At 38.4% G+C, this 19,357-nt stretch overlaps 1 protein-coding gene across 3 annotated transcripts in view; it reads left to right on the forward strand.

Annotated features, from left to right (window-relative positions):
• CMSS1 (cms1 ribosomal small subunit homolog) overlaps positions 1–19,357 on the forward strand; it is a 354,605-nt gene that overhangs the window by 183,381 nt on the left and 151,867 nt on the right. The window contains exon 2 of one of the 3 annotated variants that reach the window (XM_058661791.1): positions 9,926–9,975. The exons of the other annotated variants lie outside the window; for them this stretch is intronic. The gene's annotated coding sequence lies outside the window, so the exon portion shown is untranslated. The remainder of the gene's footprint in view (positions 1–9,925; positions 9,976–19,357) is intronic. 3 annotated transcript variants of the gene reach the window in all.

Below are 19,357 nucleotides of genomic sequence, written 5' to 3' on the forward strand. Positions count from 1 at the left end.
GGAACCAGGACTCTAGCCTAGGCTCCAATAAAGATGAGGGCTTCCCAAGTTATGGGACACCTGCTGTGCAACAAATAACCATTTTTATGACCTGAATTTTTCACAATGAAATTGGAAATAGAGGTGTAGGGGGTAATATATTAGAATATTCCGCTTCCCTGCAGTGATAGCTGGCATCCCAAATGGACACCAGTTCGTATTCTGACTACTGCACTTTCAGTCCAGCTTTCTGGTTATGGTCTGGGACAGCAGAGGAGGATGGCTAAAGTCCTTGGGCCCCTGCACCTGTCTGGAAGAAACTCCTGTCTCTTGCCTTTAGATTAGCCCAGCTCTGGCTATTGCCCATATCTGAGGAGTGAACCAGGGGATGGAATATCTTCCCCTCTATGTCTATCCTCTCCTTTTCTCCCCTTCTCTCTGCAAAAATCTGCCTTTCAAATAAAAATAGATAAATCTTAGAAAGAATGAAGGAAGGTAGGAGGGAAGGCGGGGGGAAAATGGGAAAAAAGAGGAAAAGAAAGAGAAAGGAACAAACAAAGAAAAGAAAGAATGGAAGAAAGGAAAAAAGACAATTGGAAATAGTGACTCTGGGCCTGATATGACTTGTCCAAAATGGTGAAGTCCTTTAGGACTCCAAACCAGATGGCTTCATCTATACTTACACATTTCACACATAAGACCTGCCCTTTAAAGCATGGTTTAAACAAAAGGAAATACCAGAGACTTCAGTTTGGGTTAATGTTGCTTTCTCTGACGAATATGTATGTGTTCTGAGGCTCAATAGTGTCTGCAAATCAGACATTCTTGCTGGGTTGCATCAGAGCCCAGGCGACATGATTGATGAAGAAAGGGCAGAGGGGGGATGACGTAATGGCTCGTGCAGCATTTACCTGCGAATTATCTCTAGCTGTGTACTGCCGGGTGTCTGTGTGACTCATGTCCTGAGGTACTGCCATCCCTGTTATTCACCACTGTTGCCTCACACTTACCTCACCCTATGTTTCCCTCCTTTTCTTGCCAAATCTGATTAGAAGTGCTTTTGTTTTAAGCCCATGTTTATGAAGCCATAAGTGGACTTTGCACCAATGACCATGTGGGAAAAATAAAGAATGTTAGAACTAGCAAGTTACATATTGACTCAGTCAGATCAGCCTGAAACCTGCCTCAGCTTTGTTCATTAAACATTTTCACACTCCTACTATGTGCTATGCACTCAGCTCTTGATGTTTTCTTCCCTAAATGGCTCTTCTGCTTCTCAGCTGCAGTTTAACAAATTCACATGAAAACTAACCTATAACAAGTGGCTACCATATGCACAATTATATAAAGGCTTTCCCATGGAGGGTTTCATTTAAACCTCAGAGGAAGTTTGTGAAGTAGGCCCGCCTATACACATTTTAGAGGTGAGACTGCTGATCCAGTTCAGTTAGCAGTAGTATCAGAATTGGGATTGGAGTGCTGGTATCTTTAAAGATTTATTTATTTTTATTGGAAAGTCAGATATGCAGAGAAAAGGAAAGACAGAGAGGAATACCTTCAATCCAATGATTCACTGTCCAAATGGCCACAACTGCCAGAGCTGCACCAATGTGAAACCAGGAGCCAGGAGCTTCTTCCAGGTCTCCCATGTGGGTACAGGAACCCAAGTCTTTGGGCCGTCCTCTACTGCTTTCCTGGGCCACAGACAGGTTGCTGGATGGGAAGTGGAGCCTGCTGGGATTAGAACCAGCACACACATGGGATCCTGGCATGTGCAAGACAAGGTCTTTAGCTGCTAGGCTACCGTTCCAGGCCTAGGAATGCTGATATCTTAATACCAGTACATTTTCACTGGTTCAAAAATACCTTTGACTTACATACTCCAAGTGCTTTTGTAAGAAGAATGTTTATTTCTCTTAAGATGACCTGTATCCCCAGCATATGATTCTGTATTTGATCATAGTGTCTTTGTGCTTATACTGTAGGACATAACCAGACAGCTGGTAAAGATCCAGCTTTATGAGTATAAAAGCCAACTCATCCCTAATACCAAATTTGTCTGAATCAAGGAAGTGGAATTATAACCATGGCACCACCCTTTCTTTCCTGTATTTGTATGTCTGGTGGCACCTGAATTGTTCAACATTTATTATTAAAACATGTTCTTTTTTTTTTTTTTTTTCACGCTGCTCACTGTCCTTTCAACTCAGGATTCAGTGTGAATTTCAGGATACTGCTTGACTGTTGCTAAGAAGTGGACTCTCTGGGCCCAGTGCTGTGGCCTAGCAGCTTAAGTCCTCACCTTGAACACGCCCCAGGATCCCATATGGGCCCCGGTTCTAATCCCGGCGACCCTGCTTCCCATTCAGCTCCATGCTTGTGGCCTGGGAAAACAGTTGAGAACGGCCCAAAACGTTGGAACCCTGCACCCGTGTGGGAGACCTGGAGGAAGTTCCTAGCTCCCGGCTTTGGATCGGTGCAGTACTGGCCGTTGCGGTCACTTGGGGGGTGAATCATCGGATGGAAGATCTTTCTCTCTGTCTCTCCTCCTCTCTGTATATCTGACTTTGCAATAAAAATAAATAAATCTTTAAAAATAATAATAGAATAAAATAAAGAAGTAGACTTTCTTAGAGAAGCTTTCTTCTTTTTTTTTAAAGATTTATTTTATCTTTATTGGAAAGTCAGATCTACAGAGAGGAGGAGACACAGAGAAGAATATCTTTTGTCCGATGATTCACTCCCCAAGTGGCTGCAATGACTGGAACGGTACCAGTGTGAAACCAGGAGCCAGGAGCTCTTCTGGGTCTCCCACGCAGGCACAGGGTCCCAAGGCTTTGGGCCATCCTTGACTGCTTTTCCAGACCATAAACAGGGAGCTGGATGGGAAGCAGGGTTACTGGGATTAGAACCAGTGCCGTTATGGGATTCCAGCACATGCAAGGCGAGGACTTTAGCTGCTAGGCCACTGTGCCAGACCTAAGTTTTCTGTTTATCATATTCCTTTGTATATGTGAGAACTACAGAGAGATAGGGAGAGACAGAGGCACAACAGAGGACAAACTTGATTCTGCTGGTTCGCTTCCCTAATGACTGCAACAGTTCAGGCTGTGCCAGGCCAAAGCTGGGACCCTAGAAACCCACATCTGAGTCTCCCACCTTGGTAGCAGTGGCACAAGTACTTGGACTGTCTTCCCCAAGGTACATGAATAGGGAGTTGGCCAACAGAAAAGCCCAGTGCGACAGTTCAGTGGCTAAGTCCTTACCTTGCAAGTGCCAAAATCCCATTTGGGCTCCACTTTGTGTTCTGACTGCTCTACTTCCCATCTAGCTCCACACCTGTGGCCTTGGAAAACAGTGGAGGATGGCCCAAGGCCTTGGGACCCTGCAACCACGTGGGAGACCTGCAAGAAACTCCTGACTCCATTGCAGTCAATGAAGAAGTGAAGGTCTTTTGATCTCTCCTTCTCTGTGAAAATCTGACTTTGCAATAAAAATAAATAAATCTTGAAAAAAAAAAAAACAAGAAAGGAAGGAAGGAAGGAAGGAAGGAAGAAAGAAGAAAGAAAGAAAGAAAGAAAGAAAGAAAGAAAGAAAGAAAGAAAGAAAGAAAGAAAGGAAGGAAGAAAGGAAGAAAGGAAGAAAGAAAAGTAGTGTAGTGGGGGCTCAACTGGCATTCACTTTGGATGCTAATGTCACGGGTGGAAGCTTATCTTGATACACTAGTACACCAGCCTCAAGAGAGATTAAACTGGAAGGCTAGGGTACTTAGTCTATGACAGATACTCAGATGGGTGCCCCTCTCTGGTTCCCACAGTCTATGTGTAAGAATCTGCTTGGGGTCTTAGTAAAAAAAAAAAAAAGAAAGAAAAGAAATGCAGATTCCAAAGCCCTATCCTCTGTCTGCTAAATGGCATCCCATGATGGGATTGGGCTTGGGAAAATAATGTCCCCAACATTCCTGAGGATACTTATAAAGCTCTTCCCACCATCCCCAAATTTAAGAATACTTAGACTTTTTAACCAACCAATACTTAATATATACCTTTTCTTCTTTTAAGTTTTATGATATAATGCATGATTAAAAATATTTGTCTTAGGGAGAATTTATGAAACTCTTTGTATCTATTAGGAGAGTTTTGGATATAAGGCAAATGTATGGCAGCATAATAAACTAAGAGTTTGAGGAAAAGGAGATTGTTAGGTATTCAGGAAGTAGGTGTTTTGGGAAATGTCTATTATTTTCCAGGAAGGAAGACTGAAAAGAGAGAGGAATTCAGGAAAAACCTTCTTAACTTTGAAGATCCTAATCCTTCCTTCTTTTTTCCAAAATCCAGCTGCTTCCTACACAGAGCTCCTTTGCCACAGGCCAGCTGTGTCCCATGCATCCCCACCTTCACCACTGATCTTTCAGCCCATTTATACCAGAACCAGAATGGGGAATTGCAGAAAGGCAAAAAGCAATTTGGTAGGAAGCAGAATTCATGTTTTAGAGAGAGACAAGCAAGGCTGTAAAATCACCTTAGCCATTAAACCAGAAAACCCTTAGCCATAGCACCCTGGGTCAAATTTGTTATGCCTCTTGTGGGATGTAGCTTTATTACGGGGTCTCTGGAAAGGCTTGCCCAAGTTCTTCTGCCCTTTCTGAGATAACCTCACAAATTAATCCAAACTATGCTCTTACTTTGCCTCTGACATTTGATCTTCTTAAAATTTTATTTTCATTGTCTTTGAATTATTTCCTTTGTGTGTGTCATTTCCCTAAAGTATCTCCATATTTCATTTTGACCGGAATATTGTTGTAATTCTTTTGAATCTTTTTCCAGCATGTTTTTCTTCTTTTGCCAAAATTGTTGTGCTGCTGCCTACAGTGGACAAATTTGAGGTCTACCTTTCACCTCTTTCAGTGAGGTGATCATCTATAACTTTTTGCTGCAGACTCCTTCTGTTTTTTCTAAAAATAAAAAGTATCTCCTGTTTGTAGTCATAAAGACCATTATTCAAATCCCAGAGTTCTACTTTTATACTTTTATTCTGTATTATTAACACTTAGCTTTGGAATGTTGAAAATTTAGATTGTTTATCTTACATCTTTTCTTCCCATACCACTTATTTTACACTTGGCCCATAGAATAGTGACTCTTAGAAATGGCTACTTAAGAAATTAAAGCTAAGAACAAATGCTCTGGACTCTGTTTTGAATCAGATGATCAAATTAATGATTGTAGCGTAACAGCCAAAGTAAACAACATTCTTGATGGGTAAAACCATGCATTGTCTTGAGCTAAGTGATTACTTATCCATGAAAAAAAATTTGTAATTGTACTATCCTTTCTATTTAAAACAACAACAACAAAAAATTTGTTATTTCTTTGTTGAGGCAGAGCAACAGAGGGGTAGGAAGAAAGAGAGAGGCCTTTTATCCCGATGCACCTCCTAAATAGCCACAAAGGCAGGAGCTAGGAACTTTATCCTGATCTCCCATACAGTGCCAAACACTTGGGCCGTCTCCACTGCCTTCTCAGGTGCATTAGTAGGGAACTGAATCAGAAGTCAAGCAGCCAGGACTCGTAACAGCACTACAGCATGGCATGGCAGTGTTGCAAGCAGTGGATTAACTCACAGACCCAAACTAACTTTAATATGTATTATGAAGGCTAAAAATAACTTATTTCAAAGTCTATTTTTCATATCTAGTTTTACCATATGCACTCTTTATCTGAAACACGGACATAGGAACCTTCATACTCTTTCAGTATTTACTGACTTTCTTAGTGTCTATGCTGGCTATTTTCTACTGCATTATGCACCATGTAATGACCTATAATTTTCTCAGACTTGCTGTATTTCTGTGTCCTTGGCATTGATTAAGCTATGATAGATGTTTAAAATCGGAAGGAAAAATTACCTGTCATTTTCTCTAATATCTTTTATTACTTTGTCTATTTCTCTTCATGAACATGAAAACCAGTTATTTGAGTCTTTCAGTTTTGTTCTTTTCATTTTTTAAGATTTATTTTATTTTTATTGGAAAGTCAGATATACAAAGAGAAGGAGAGACAGAGAGGAAGATCTTCTGTCCAATGATTCACTCCCCAAGTCATCGCAATGGCTGAAAATGTGCTTATCCAATGCCAGGGTCCCAAGGCTTTGAGCCATCCTCTGCTGCTTTCCTGGGCCACAAACAGGGAGCTGGATGGGAAGCAGGGCCGCCAGGAACAATCCGGCACCCATATGGAATTCCGGCACGTGCCACATGAGGATTTTACCTGCTAGGCTACTGCACTAGGCCCAGTTTTGTCCTTTTTAACTTTCATTCACTAAGATGAAAATATCTCTCCTGAAATTTTCTTTTAACCAGAAGTCCATATATAAAATCTTAGTAACATGGCCACAAAGTGACTTTGCTAAGTTTCAATGACCTATTTTGTGTAGAATAACACATTCTTTTAAAAAGTCTGTTTATACCTACAATTCCATGATGTACTTAAATAATCTAATGTTAGGGCTCGGCAGCGTGGCCTAGTGGCTAAGGTCCTCGCCTTGATCCCATATGGCCGCTGGTTCTAATCCCGGCAGCTCCACTTCCTCTCTGGCTGTCCTCCTCTCAGTACATCTGACTTTGTAATAAAAATAAAATAAATCTTAAAAAAAAAAAAGGGTTCGGCAGCGTGGCCTAGTGGCTAAGGTCCTCGCCTTGATCCCATATGGCCGCTGGTTCTGGTCCCGGCAGCTCCACTTCCTCTCTATCTCTCCTCCTCTCAGTACATCTGACTTTGTAATAAAAATAAAATAAATCTTAAAAAAAAAAAAGGGTTCGGCAGCGTGGCCTAGTGGCTAAGGTCCTCGCCTTGATCCCATATGGCCGCTGGTTCTGGTCCCGGCAGCTCCACTTCCTCTCTATCTCTCCTCTTCTCAGTACATCTGACTTTGTAATAAAAATAAATCTTAAAAAAAAATAATCTAATGTTAAACTTGTAACTGTTACTAAAGGACTATGCTACTGTAATAATATGGGGGGAAATGGTGGTAGGGGAGGACGGGGGTGGAGAAAAGAGAGAGCAAGGTGGGAATCCCTATACCTACAAAATATATCATGGAAAAGAATAAAAATAATTTGTAAAGTATCTATGCTTATATATCTATCATTAACAATGCAAAAGGCAATTCATGCACCATGCAAAATTTCAGAAGGGAGAAATCCCTTATGCAAAGAACAAGAGAGTTAGGGATGAAAGCCATTGTTACTTGGATGCCTAAGTCTCAGTACTGGACCAGGATTCACACGGATTTTACTCTGCAATTCAAGGTCACATTTCTAAGTCCTTTAAATCAGTGCACCAGACTGTTGTATAGACGAATCAAGACTTGGGACTTTCCTCTCCTTGCACACACCAATATCCCAAATGGGCCCCAGTTCTAATCCCAGCAGCCCTGCTTCCCATCCAGCTCCCTGCTTGTGGCCTGGGAAAGCAGTGGAGGATGGTCCAACGCCTTGGGACCCTGCACCCACATGGGAGACCCGGAAGAAGCTCCTGGCTAATGGCTTTGGATCGGCTCAGCTGTGGCCACTGCGGCCACTTGGGGAGTAAATCAATGGACAGAAGATCTTCCTCTCTGTTTCTCCTCTCAGTATCTCTGCCTTTCCAATAAAAATAAATAATTAAAAAAAAAGACTTGGGACTTGGCCACTTTTTTGCTAGTAGTGTGTCAGCCCTCTAATGGCAACAAGGAGTTATCAAGAACTAGCCCCAGAGGGAGTAGAGATGAATATGGTTGGTAGCTGTACACAAGCCTATTTTCTTCATCTCATTGTTGATCGTTGCATACCATGTAGTTGTTAGTTTTTTTGAAGTAGTGAGGTTCTAATTTTCTTGCAGTTTGGGAAGCAGAACTCCCTGGAGATTAGGGGTGGGGACATTTCCCCAATTAACCTTTCCTATGACCTGTACAGAGGATGTCACTCTCTACTAGGCTTGCTAAAATGTCCACATTCCTGATATTTGTACTAATTACAATAAGTTGCTACTGCTCTTGCACATAATCTCTTTCCTCAGACTGGATGTAAGTCTTTCGGTAAGGCTGCTTAAACAGTGGGGAGGAAGGAGCCTTTCTGTAATATTAAAGTCATTCCTGATAAAGGTAACTGCTGTACCACTTGCTCTTGATTAGATCCCCTGCCAGCAGTAGCACACACTTGATATTTTGATACCAAGTATCTGCCAGATATTTTGATACCAAAATGACTTGCTTCATAAAGTCTACACAAGGCAAAGAGAAAAGCATCCAGAGGTTCCCAAAGTAAAGTTTTCCAAAATTTCTATATGAGATGCAGCCACAGCACCCTTTGTCTAAGTATTATCATGTGTTTCCTGTAGCCATTGGTATCCTATAATTCTCATTCCCAGGGGCTTACAGAGATTAGAAAACCCAGGAAAACACTTGTCTTGTCAAGATGGAATTTGGCGAAAAGAAGAACAATGGCAAGGGATTCATACTGTGATCCTTCCAAACAATTACTAAGTAATCATTGGTCTGTTAGCAGCATTCAGTGATCTACTTCATTGTTCCATTATTGTTATGTGTATGTTTGCTAAACCCTGCTTCCTTTACTGTTAAACCCTAGGCAAGGAGGTTTAATGTCTTGCTATTGCATGGTGTTTTGCATCAAAAACTGGAATAATGTGAACAATACCTAGTTGCTGAATAACTCACTGGTTGAAGAAAAGTGACTTTGTAGATCTCTGGGTGTAAAAGGAATTAATCAATAATTACCGAGTGTTCAGACCATTCTGTAAATATAAAAAAGAGCCGTATTTCACTGTATGACAATGATTTTTTGATTCATATGTAATAAATACTTTTAGCCCCAATATCTATCAAATCTATACCATAGCTGTTAAGACATCATGTAAATCTTAATCTTCAATAGAATCAAAAAGAAAAATAAGATATCTGGACTTTAGAGTATTCTTAAATGGTAATTCATAATGAGTGCAGATGACTGAATTTAGTGAGATCTTTTTCAACTTGACCACTCAGCGTTTTCAAGAATTTAGTAGATTTTCCCACCAAATCTGCAATATTGCCAAGAATATAAAACCCATCTTTGGTTCAACTTATTTTTCCATTGTCCTGGAACAAAATGGCAGTTGACATAAATTTCCACATAATTTTACCAAGTGAATTGAACCTTCAGTTGTAGTAACAGTAATGGTATCAGCAAGCAGGAACTGGATTGTCTACCCCTGTTAGCAGCCTTAACAGTCTGCAACATTAATGGACCATGAAAATTGGAGAGCTAGGGTGACTGTGGGTCAGAGCTAACATACATAGGCAAGCACAGTGTAGGAGAAACTTTCATCACCTCCACTACACTGAGCCTTTTCTCTCGATAGAGCAAGCTCTTAATTTCCTAGGCTGTTAATCTGGCACCTTTCATGAACATCAGTGTTCACTTGGGAAAATAAAAAAGCAAACAGTCAAAGCATCTAAGTGTTAAGAGCAAAGAAAACCAACAGAGGAAATTACAGTAGCACTTGATACACTAATACCTTTTTCTCAAGTCATAGGAGATGAAGATATTTGAAAATGTGCAGCTTTGACAGTCTCTTTTTAAGACAGTAACTGGAGATCTTAGAGAGAAGGTTCTAGTTTAGCTGTGGCCTGTCCATGCCAGTATGTCCACATTTTCAAAAACTGAGCTCCGCAAGTATGGATAAGACTTAGGTGATTGGAAAGTAAACAACACTTTGACAGCATTGCTTTTGCACCACGTTTACCATTTTCTTTCAAAAGGGATGAATGCTTCCCAATATGTATAGTTTCTATTTGTTTTGGACTGTCCACTAAGTTATTTAGATAGCTACCATGTGTTTTGGAATCTAGTACATCAAGAGTTGAGTTTAGTGCCAAGTTCTAACTTTTTCCTCTCTCTTACTTTTAGGTAAGTCATCTGACTGGAGTGACATTTCATTTGATGGAATTTTCCATTTGGTAAAGTATTTCTATTTTTATCATGATGTAAAATACCACTTTCTTTTATTTTTCAATCTGTATTTTCCCACAGTGTTGATCATAGTAGTGTACTCTCTCTGGAAAGCAAAAAGAGGGAGGGGATATTAGACAAGAAAAAAGCATGAATTTAAATATATAAGGGCATTTCCAAAAATTCACAGAAAACACAATTGAAAGATAAATTTATTTTGGTGCAAAGTAATTAAAATTCATGAATGTCATGAACCCTCAAAAAGTTCATGAAAATGCATATTATGGAAAAAATATGCATGAACTTCTTTTTTTGCTCCAAATAAGTTTGTCTTTTAATACATATCCCAGGTAATAAATTTTCCCATGTATTAAATGTTTGAGGTACCATCATGTTTATGTGTCAAAAAACAGAATTGAAAATCCTGCATTTTTATAGTTGCTTTCGCCAATGCCACTTTTTTTAACCTCAGAAAATAGAAGAGTTCTTATGTTTAGTTGTTATGTTTAGTTTTATTTTTAAAAGTTTGAACTTCATTCAGAAACTAATTATTAGTTTAGAGCAGTAATTTCAAATTTTATTTGTTGAAAGTTTGTTGCAATGCATGTTGAATAAAGTCTTGTATATCATCTAAGAAGTTCTGTTTTGAATCATAGTGTATGTCTTCAAAATATTTTTAAAAGTTATTTAATAGAAGAAAAAAAACACAATTTCATGATGCTAAGATTCAGTTGCCAAACATGGTACCAGGGATTGTGGTCCATAATAATAATAGATTTGAGGCCTCAATAACTCACGGGGACAAAAGAGACTCCATTCTTACTGCAAACATTGCCCATGATAGTCTGGGTTGTTTCAGAGAATAATTTGTTTGCCACAAACACTGCAAAAGTACACAAATTGTTAAGTATTAGCAATTCTTTTCTTCCTTGTTTGGATGCTCGTTCTACCATAAGCTTAGAACTAGACATTTGAATTACAAACAAAACCAAAAAATCTTTCCTCCCAACATCATGCCTTTCCGAAAGTAGGCATTATATTGTGTATTTTCTTGAGACCAACATGATAGGTGTTGAATTTGCATATCACTTTTTGGTAGTATGAACATTTTAATACCAGTTCTTTCAGTCATGGACAGTCATGAACATAGAATATTTTTATTTATTTGTGGAATAATATTTTAAAATATGTGAGCCTTAAGTTCATTGCTTCTATAATTTGTAGTTGAAATCTAATGTTAAAATTATTGAAGTAAAAGTTACTACTAATATATGTGAAGAACCAAAAAATAATTTTTAAAAAAGTATGATTTATACTAACCAAATTTACAGAAAAACCAAGTACCCTTAAAACAAGGTATGATATTGATTTGCGATAGATCACATTTATACCAAATTTGGGACTCAAGGGTTGCTAAAAAATCCCTTAGTTTTTCCCTGTTTTTGAATAGATTTATGCAGGCTCTTTACTACTTAGAAATCATTGATGATAAATGATAAGGTTGATGAATTCCCTTTCTTTATTCTAACCTTATTACCTATAATGTTAATGTATAACCCTTGCATAATGTTTGATAAACTGACAGGTTTTATACTCCAGTTTGTTTCTGTTCATCTCTCAGAGCTCTCATGGCTCCTGTCAGTCACCATGTGATTTTTTTTTTAATGCTTTCCTCCAAAAATGAAACCTTGGTTGCTGTAATTAGATTTGCAAGTACAGCCTGTATTCATCTTTTTAGTGCATTAACTATTCCATTCAGCTTCAGGTTTGAATTGTAACTTTTTGCTCATCCTGTTCCCTGTTTTGATGTTGATAGCCACTTTGTATTTTCTGTCAGTGTCTTGTTTTATAAAAACCAATACTGTGGGTGATCAGGAATCACCAGCAAGTAGGATAATATACATTTTTTCAAATACTATCCATTTCAATAAATATATATTTAACTTTCTACATGTGGCAACCTGTGTTGCGATTTAAGAATAAACAAAATGAATCATGACCATTCATAACTGTAAAATAGATGCCATTAGCTTTCGCTATCTTCCAGAACGTGGTCCCCAAAATAGGAAGGACTCGCTTTTGAAAGCTTGCCATGATGTCCATCAGGGTTCCTCTGTGGAGTCTTACGAGATATGCTGCCAACAGTCTATTAACTTTAATAAAAATGCCTATCAGTACTCGTGAAGGTTTACAGTGCAAATATGCTAAATATGGTAAAACTCTAAAATGTCTTACAAAAAGGAAGAAGTTGAATGGCTGAGCTAATTGAGGACACACTTTGGCAGAAACTACAAATGGTAATGACACATTTAGAAGCTTAGAATTCACTCACTCTATTACGTTTGAATCTTGTTTCATTTTTTCTCCATGTACTCTATACAGATATTGAGAACTTTTAATTCTCCTGTTCTCCTAATGAATTTCCCCTTGCCAAAATGTTGTCCTGAAAATGTCTATCATTAAAAATCAGTACTTATAAAATATTTATTAAATTACATAGCTGTATCTGATTATGAAGATGCTGTTAAATTAGCTGAGGTTTTTCGGCTTCAGTAAAGACTGGGATAAAGACACTAGATGGAAGTTTGAGCACCTCCCAAAGACTGTGTTGATCTTACCACTACTGCAATTACCTCTCCTGTTAGCGGGGATGGTTAGTGAGTTCATCACATCAGTTGTGCACATGTTAAACTCCTTAACCTTTTGTGCTGTTTAGCCACTCAGATATACCTAGCACTCACTATACCTTAGTAACCAAAGAATTAAATTTCTCTCTGGGTATTTCTTCCTGTCAGTAACTGCAACTTGAGAATTCTTTAATTATCTGACATTTTAAGTTGGGATATTTCCATATAGATAAGGATAGCTGCAGCTACTCTGTTCTCTCTAAAATGATTTCTAGACTTTTTGGGTATGGCTATTAACTGCCCTTCCTTTGTTTTCATGTTTATAACACTTTTAACCAGTAAAAATGTACGCTAGTAGATATTGGTGAAAGAGTGTGGTTCATATTCTACAAAGCTATCATCCGTCTTTCAAGCTAGTATCAAAAGATTTAGAAGTAAATGGATTTTTTTGGTCATAATTCTTCAAGCTTCATGATTTATTTTCATTTTGTAAAATTTTCATTTCTTCACTTGAGAATTCTGTAAAACTAGAGTGGCTGTTTGTCTGAGGAAATCACTACTGCCAGAAAGAGGGCAGAGAAGTGTTACACATGAATACTGACTTTACAACTCTGTGTATTATTTTCTGCATAATAACCTGATTCATAAATCACTCTGAGTAAAAGCCGTGTCAGTATTCCTGTTCCTGAGAAGGCCTTATTATAATCAAGAAATTCACTATCATATCATATACCTTGCAATTTTGTTTTCTGAAATTGACATTTAATGTCTTCATTTCCTCATGTAAACTTTTAAAAACCTTGTGTCTTCATTTATTTAATTGCTCCCAAAGCATCTTTCCATTTCACATACTGTTTGCTATTCAGTTCTCTATTCTTCAGATAAATCTTTTGCAGATTTTATAAAAGCTAAATCACCTCACTTAAGGCTTGATGTTGTGGTTTCTTACTAGAAGACAAGTTTATCGCTAGAAGCTGTACTAATTTCTAAATCTGTACAAGTTTATACTAGAATGGTGAAGTGTTCCCTTTGTAGTCACTGAACTTCCAAAGCAAAAAGGTGACACCAGCATAGAAGCAAGTTGATTAATTAGTCTCTAGGTATCTTTAGCACCTTTGATTCAAAATAATAATAGTAATAAGCTTATATATATATGTGACATTCGGCAAGAAGCATCTAGCGAAAAGGAACCCATCTCAGAATTTCAGAATTGCCTCACTGGAAATAAAATTCTTACAATAGTTTGTTTTACTTTGAAGTTTCTAGTGTAAGAGCGAAGAGGTAGACAGGAAACAATATTTTGAACTCTTAATTTTGGAAGATCTACATTGTGACTCCATTTTAGAAGACTACTGGACTTTCATAAATTAGTGTTTTGAACAGATCAGTGAATTTCATAGCAAGTGTCTTGGTTACTTGTATTTTTAAACCTTGGAATAGACATAAAGATACAAGTTTGATATCCAGGGAAAACTTAGGTAACATCCTGTCCTCAGCCAGGCCTTTCTGTAAATTCTAGGAGCTTCTGGAAGTTTCAGGGATTCCCTAAATGAATAATGAGTAAATTACAGTTCAACAGCAACAGTAATTTTCTAGTTAAAGAACGAATATCTGATATTTTTGGAAATTCTGTCCTTAACTGAAAAGAAAAATTGAGTAGCTCGGAGAGACAATTATATTCATCTTCTTTTTTTCCACAAAGCATTTGTGATACTTTTACAATCAAAATGAATAATAAATTTACCTAGGGATTTTTTTTCAATTTTAAGTAACAGAGGGAAGACCGTGAGTCCCCCCGGAAGCCTAAGTGCCGTAACCACTAGCATTAAGAGAGAAGTCATTGTCCTGAAGTGAAAGAGCAGAACTTCCATTGGTCCTCCTCTCCATGGCTAGTCCAAGCTGAACTAGTGCCAAATCTACTCCCAGCCCTTGGGCTTTACCTGGCTTGTGCATTTACTCTAGTTTCTCTGGCTCTGCCTGCATGCTTGTCATGGCATGACTGTCAGTGTTCATTCTGTAGCTCTGAAAAGGCCTGCAGTTTCAGCAATTTCTCATCCCATTAAACAATGAGTATGACTTGGGGAAAATGCCACATTCATCTTATAGTGTGCTTGAATGTTCAGAAGGCTTCAAACAACACCCTCAGTGTATTTGGCCACTTCACAAGAATGGACATCGATGAGGGACAGTAAAAAACTGGCCAAACACAGGGGAAAAGAAAGTGAGAGAGACTCCATTCTGTCTGATTCAGCTGGAATAGGTAGGAAACCTGAGGATCTTTTTCTTCAGCAGCCATCATTTGTTTCCATCATTTGTTCCCATGGTTATTTTCCACTGCCCAGTTGTCATTTGTCCTTATTTAAAAACATGAGTGAATGAGCAAAAAGATTTGAGGTGCTACACGAGAGGCTATGAGAATTTGGAATTTTGGACTGAAGTACTGTCTCTGAGCTCATTCTTTTTTATTATACTGTATTTGGCGGAAGATCTGACATGAGATGCACTGTAACCGTTGCAGAGCCCACACAATCTCTTGTTTTTTAGATTTCTACTTGCTTTTATGCATGTTATTGGAGTAACCACACCTTTCCAAGAGTTTCAGGTGTTTTAACCATAGGAATGGAGGTGGGAAGGAAACAAAAGAATTGGTGATAAATACACAGTGGCTGAGAGTGGAAAGTTCACAAAGGAAAATGGAGTGTGTGCTACCTTCTGGGCCCAGGCCAGAAGTCACATGTGTCCCCAATGTAGTCACCCTTGCAGTGGTAATACTCCCGGTTTAGCCACCATGCGTATTGTTCTTTGTTTTTCTATAGTGCTTGTCAAAATGCTATGACAACTGGCTGGTTTTACGCAAACAGACCCTGGCTCTCCCGAGACAGAGTGTCTGAAAGTCAAACATGGATGGCAGCCATTGGCACACAGAGGAGTCAGAAACCACAGATTGTTTTCTCGTTGGATGAACAGCTTAAAGCAACGTAAAGTTAATTGAAGAATTCCTTGAAAGTGAAGTCAGACTAAAAGACATGCTCTGAGTATATAATTTACTAAATGTGAAGGATCTGTAAGTAGTAGTAAGACTAAAAGAGTTTGGGGGGAAAAACAACATTTTTGTAAATAGATCTGGCTTGTATTATTGCATGGGCTGTTTTAATTATTTGCTCTAATAGCGTAGATTTGCAGAAGAATCTCTAATTAGGTAAGGCTTGATTTATGGAGCTGGCCTCTTATAAACCATGATGTCATGGTGTGCTGCAGAAAATTACAGGCCCAGTCTTGCTGTTGAAAACTATTATTTCTACCTAGATTGACTCGTGCTCTTCATAAAATACTCCCAGGAAACCAAAGCAGTCTGTGTCCTCATTTAAAATTCTTCTTGTGCAGGTAAATTCAATAAATACTATTACCCATCAAGTAATTTTATCAAAAAAAAATTTTTTTTCCATGGAATAGTGTGAGTGGAGGACAGAGAAAATACTCTAGTAAAGAAATATTTTCTTTTAGGGAATTTTGTAGAAATTAACCTGTGATTCTTTGCTTAGGTGGATGGATCCATTCAGCCGACAGCCCAGCAAGGATTAGTTAGTGTCAAAAGTAGTTTCTCTGTCCCCCTTGCTCCCGCCAGCCACTTCACTGGAAAGCTCTTTCAATGTCATTGTTACCTGCTTTATATGGTTTTAATCAAGCATGTGTGACATCTGCAACATTTCATCAGGATTCTTAGCCCCTTTCCCATTGCAGTAGAAGCTCAATGGAGGGTCAAGGCCTTTTTTTTTTTTTTTTTTTGGTTGCAAGTGTGCTGATTACAATTCTCTAACGATTTTTGTGTATTAATTATACCTTGATGACTACGTTTCCTGTTGTTTCTCGTTTCAATTTTTCTAAACTTTTGCCCCAATAAAACAGACTATACAAAGAATCCTTCTAGACTTAGTTTGTTTTCCTTACTTTTTATAAACTTCTAACCTGCATCTGTCTGCTTCTCAAACTAGTCAATGAACTCTTCATAGTAAATAACTCATGTGTCATTGTTACATTTCATCAGGTTACAGAATATAAATTTGGAATTACAGTAACAAGCCCAACAGACATAAGCAGGTTTGAGAACAAGCCTAGGCAACTGGAAGAAGTGGATGACACACTCAAGAGCATCTTTCTATCCTCAAGTGTTCTGTATATTGAGGTCTATACTGATTTTTTTTAAAGATTTATTTATTTTTATTGGAAAGGTGGATATACATAGAGGAGGAGAAACAGTAGAAAGGAAGGTCTTCCTCCCTTCCTTTACTCCCCAAGTGAGCACAACGGCTGGAGCTGAGCCAATCTGAAGCCAGGAGCCAGGAACTTCCTCCAGGTCCCTCTTGTGTGTGCAGGGTCCCAAGGATTTGGGCCGTCCTCAATTGGTGTCCCAGGACACAAGCAGGGAGCTGGGTAGGAAGCAGGGCCGCCAGGATTAGAACCGGCGACCATAAGGGATCCGGGTGCGTGCAAGGCAAGAACTTTAGCCACTGCGCTATCGTGCTGGGACTGAGGTCTATACTGATTTAAACACAGCAACAGAATTGGGTTAGCAGAAGTCAGTTATGAAAGCCATTGACCTATTACTCTCCACAGACTCTTCCTTTTACAAGTGGTATCCACTGTGATTCCATGGTTTGCCCAAGGTCAGAAACCGGTGACCATGCTGATGTGCTGACTCTCACTCGACCCATAGGACTGAGAAGCTGACCTTTATTTTCTGCTAACTGATGGTGAAAATAGTTGTTTATAAACATACGCTTTGATGATCACAAATATCTGTCTTCACGATTACTGTGCTTCCAGTTTCTGCACTGCAGATTAACAGATGTTTTTCTTTACATTCTTCCTCATATTAATATATTTGCTTTTTTAATATATGGAGTAACTCTAAGTCATGAGTTTTTTCACTTCTGTATGTAAGTGCCAATATTTAGAAGAGAAAGAGACTGCATGGAGGGATTTCTCCTTACCAACTCGGGTCATTTTCCTTGCCAGGTTGCAGCTCAGTATCATTCATGGCTCCATTTATCAATTTAAAGGCCATTTACCAAAAGCACAGCCTCTCAGACACAGCCATTTTGAGACTGAGCTGAGAAATAAGGTTTAAATTTGTTTACTTGCTTTTACAAACTGTATATTTTAACTTTGCTAATATCATGTTGAAAATATTTTTAATAGTGTATTTTATATTTTTCTGGTTTGAACATGTAAACTGAAGGGTTTTTTAAAAAGACTACATTATATTCTCAGGGTGATAATAACTGCATAATAATTAGTACAACACAATTCCCATCAACCCTCTTGTTAATGTGATATTAATACAAAGAGCATCTTCAGTTTAGTTAATAAATACAGTTTAAGAATATTATATTTCTCTCCTTTCCTCTTCCCTCCATGTGTTTCCTTCCTTCCTCTTCCATTTTTCCTTTTTTTAATTTTCAAGATCATCATTTTAATTTATATCATAGTTGAAGCATTGATGCTGCACTAAATAAAGGGTTCAACAAGCAAAAAGTAAAAAGACCGTAGTTCAGCAGGATTATACAGAAGGGCCATAATCAGTAGTCAAATGAAAAAATGTCAATTTTATTCCTATACAGTAAATTTTAAAATAATCACAGATCATTAAATCTTTAGTAATGTATCATTGTTAACCAGTGGTTTGACAAAAATTTAAAATGAAGTTTGACAAAATAATATTAGTAACAATACTGATAAACTCAGGCATTTACTTTTTTTTTTTTTTCAATTTTAATGTTAGCTTCTTCATGTAAGTGAGAACATGGGTTTTGGTTTTATATGTCCTGCTTAGTTCAACCAACATGGTGTCCATCCATTGCAATCATTTTGATGTAAATCATTTGATGTAAATGGTAGAGTTCCATTCTTTGTTATAGCTAAGTAATATTTGTGTGTGTGTGTGTACATACAAGTATATGTGTACACATTTCATAAATGAATAAATGAGGAAACTACTTTTGGAGGAATTGTCAATTCAAACTGCATACAGGAGTCAGGCAGCTACCAACAACTGTTTCTAATGCAGAAAAGAACATGTAAGACAATAGGTACTGGGGATTGGAATGAACCCAAGGACTAGTTATCTTCAGTGTGGCAGCTGCTTCTCACCTCCAGCCCACTTTCGTCCTGTGAGAAATGTAACCCAGAGGTTGACCAAATATTCCAGTATTTTCAGTGAAGTTGGAAATCTGGGTTATTAAGTTAAATCTCCTGATTTTAAGTGTTGGCAAATTCTCTTCCACTTGCTCGGTCAGAAACTGTAGAGCTGTCCTGGACTCCTCTCTCACAGTCGAATTCCACACCTAATGGTCAGGAAATGCTATTGGCTCTACCTCAGCATTCTCCCAGAATTCACTCACTTCTTACAGACCTCCCCCACTCTACTGCAGCCTGGACCAGCACCACCTTGCTCCAGGATTATTGCAGTAACCTGACTGGTCTCCCTGCTCCACACTTTTTCTCTCCTGCAGTCACAGGTATCTTATTAAAGCCTAAGTCACATATTACCCTGCTGCTCAGAATCTTCCCATCATGCTCACTTTGAAAAGTCGAAGTCCTACCGATGACCCATGATGCTCTCTGACTTAATCTCCAAAATTCCAGCTGCTTCCTGTCTGTGCCTCAAATATATCATTTCCTCCTTATGACCTTTGTCCTGCTCTTCCCTCTTTCCTGAAGTTATCTGCATGGCCCATTCACCCCATTCAGCTCTATTTAAATG

This window comes from Ochotona princeps, chromosome 3 (genome assembly GCF_030435755.1).
Source record: "Ochotona princeps isolate mOchPri1 chromosome 3, mOchPri1.hap1, whole genome shotgun sequence".
In the NCBI taxonomy this organism is placed as follows: domain Eukaryota; kingdom Metazoa; phylum Chordata; class Mammalia; order Lagomorpha; family Ochotonidae; genus Ochotona; species Ochotona princeps.